Source organism: Bos taurus, chromosome 27, assembly GCF_002263795.3.
Source record: "Bos taurus isolate L1 Dominette 01449 registration number 42190680 breed Hereford chromosome 27, ARS-UCD2.0, whole genome shotgun sequence".
Lineage (NCBI taxonomy): Eukaryota > Metazoa > Chordata > Mammalia > Artiodactyla > Bovidae > Bos > Bos taurus.
Genome location: NC_037354.1, coordinates 36,141,566 through 36,144,403, shown reverse-complemented (window position 1 = coordinate 36,144,403; position 2,838 = coordinate 36,141,566). Strand labels below are relative to the sequence as shown.

Below are 2,838 nucleotides of genomic sequence, written 5' to 3'. Positions count from 1 at the left end.
GTTTCTCTATGATAGATTGTTAGAAATGGAATAGCTGGGTTACAGAGTTCGTACATCTTCAGCTTGACTATATATATCCCTAAATCCATCTGTAAAGTGGTTGTTCAGATTAAATTCCTGACAAAAGATATGAGTTCCTGTTACTCCATATTATTGCCGATTCATCACATTGTCAGACACTGTAAGTTACGCATTAGTATTTCACTGTGGTCTTTTTTATTTCCTTGACTGCTGATGTGGTTGGGCATTTTTCATACATTTATTGGTCATTTGGATTTTCTTTTTTCAGATTCTCTCTGGAGGAATTTGTCCTACTTTGTTCACCCTTTCCTGTTTCCAGAAGGGTGAATACTTTCTCTGTCGTGGAATATGCTATGCTAAGTCACTTCAGTTGTGTCCTACTCTGTGTGACCCCATAGACGGTAGCCTACCAGGCTCCACCGTCCCTGGGATTCTCCAGGCAAGAACACTGGAGTGGGTTGCCATTTCCTTCTCCAATGCATGAAAGTGAAAAGTGAAAGTGAAGTCGCTCAGTCGGGTCTGACTCTTAGCAACCCTATGGACTGTTGCCTACCAGGCTCCTGCATCCATGGGATTTTCCAGGCAAGAGTACTGGAGTGGGGTGCCAGAATAAGTTTCCATAAATATCTGGATGTGTTTCTGGACTGTCTGATCCCTTGTATATCTCTCTCTTCCTGTACCAACACTTCTCTGTCTTGATTAATATAGTTTAGGACTTGCCTGGTGGGCCAGTGGTTAAGAATCCACCTGCCAATGCAAGGGACAAGGGTTCGATCCCTGGTTCGGGAAGATTCCACATGCTTTGGGGCAACGAAACCCAAGTGACACAACTACTGATTCGGCACGCTGGAGCCCATGCTCTGCAACAAGAGGAGGCGCTGCAGTGAGGAGCCCGTGCACCACAGCTAGAGAGTGACCCATCTGCTACTAGAGAAAACCCACGCACAGCAATGAAGACCCATGGCAACCAAGAAGAAATAAGTATGCTTTTAAAAAGCAATATTAAGTCATCCTAAATCACTTTGGTCTATCCTTAGAACACAAGTATGAATTAACATTGTAAAATTTGTTAATATATTTTACATCAGCAAATGCAATGAGAAAAGCCATATGTATTAGTCTGTGAGGGTTGCCGTTATGGAATACCACAGACTGGGTGGCTTAAACAGTGGTACTTAATATTCTCACAGTTCTGAAGGCCAGAAGTCCAAGACCAGAGTGGGAGCAGCTGTGGTGTGTCCTGAGAGCCCTCTCCTTGGCTTGCAGTTGCCCCATTCTTGCTGCTTCTTCAAGATAATTGCTCAGTGCCTGTGCACCTCTGGTGTCTCTCTGTGGGTCCTAAGCTCCTCCTCTTACAAAGTTTACCAGTCAGAGTAAAGTAGGGCCCATCCGAATGGAAGCATCACTGGCCATCCTTCCTGGCAGCTCTTGTCAGTGTCAGCCTCCTCTGCTCAGCCCTGTCCTGGATGGTGGAGCTTTTGCATGGTTTTTACATGTGAATGGAACAAAAGAAGGACTTCAGCCCCACTCAGGCTGGCCTATCTCCCCTGGAGTGCCCCTTCTCATCCTTCCCTCCCATCCACAGCCCGGCTCCAACCTCATCCCTTTCAGGTGACCCTGGACCACAGCAATCTCGGCACCCTCTCCTAAATGCCTTGAAAGTTTCTTGTCTGCATTATTCCTTTACTTTCCACCATATATGTTTCCTGATGTCACGTCTTCTTCTTTTTTTTTTTTTTTTAAACTCAGGACTTTATTATCCCAAGTACAAAGGGCAGGTCTTCACAAAACAAGCGGGAAAGTTCTGATGGCAGGGAGGGGGGCCTCTACTTGCAAGCAATGTGTGGGTTTTGTGAGACTATGGTGACCGAGTACTTGCACAGGAGCATCTTTGAGATGCAGTGGTCCTTGTTGACTGGCTTGGACTTCTTGCCCTTGCCACTCTTGGGGACCTGGGTCCACATCTCCTTCAAATTCTCTCACATGTGTTGAACGCCCTCATCCAGCCCAGGAGCATTCTGTTGTTCTGGCGGTTGATGAGCCCTTGGGTGTTGTTTTTGACCGACTGCGTGAGCACAGAGAGTGGCCCCAAGTTCAACTCCTCCTCCTCCCACTCCTGCAGCTCCTCCAGGGTCACCTGCCTCCCAGGCTTGTTGAGAAGGCTCACGGTGGTGGCCATGCCCTCTAGTCACTACCATCTGCAATGCTTTGACCTTTCGAAGAGAGAGCAAGGGAGAGCCCACGTGTTCTATTGTTAATTTAGCTGCTTGTAATGATAGGTTTTCTGTGTTCATTAGGTAGTAGGTCTTCTCAGAGTAGAGATCAGATTCTTACACGGTCCACAGTAAGTGTTCATAGTAGTTATTCAATCAGTACTGCTTGAACGTATGTATGAAGACATTCATAAATGAACCAATGGGTGAATGAAATATAAGGAGACCGTACACACCCTAGCTTTGGGGGTGCTTCTTGGCAATGGCTTGGTACTCAAGGCTGGAAAAAGTGCCAGGACTCCTCGGAGCCCTGAGCACATGTAATTACTACCCTGTGGATGAGGTTTCTGCCTAGCATCCATCTAGGGCTTGCTTTGCTAAGGAATTCATCGTGTCATTAACTCTGCCTCCCTCCCAAGGGTAAATGGGATCCCTGACACCAGGGTCCTCATGACCCTCAGCTTAGTGAGTGAGCAGAGCTCCATGTTTACTCAAATCCTGTCTCCGAGCAGCCAGTAGTGAGGCGCTGATTAACAGCTCTTACTGTACATGGCAGCGGCCCTCAATCACTTCCACATGCCCTGACTTCATGTTCTATTGTTTC

The 2,838-nt window shown here is 46.9% G+C and overlaps 1 pseudogene; it reads right to left on the bottom strand.

Moving 5' to 3' along the window:
* Positions 1–1,847: 1,847 nt before the first annotated feature.
* On the bottom strand, positions 1,848–2,200 carry LOC100298726 (small nuclear ribonucleoprotein Sm D2-like; annotated as a pseudogene).
* Positions 2,201–2,838: the final 638 nt, after the last annotated feature.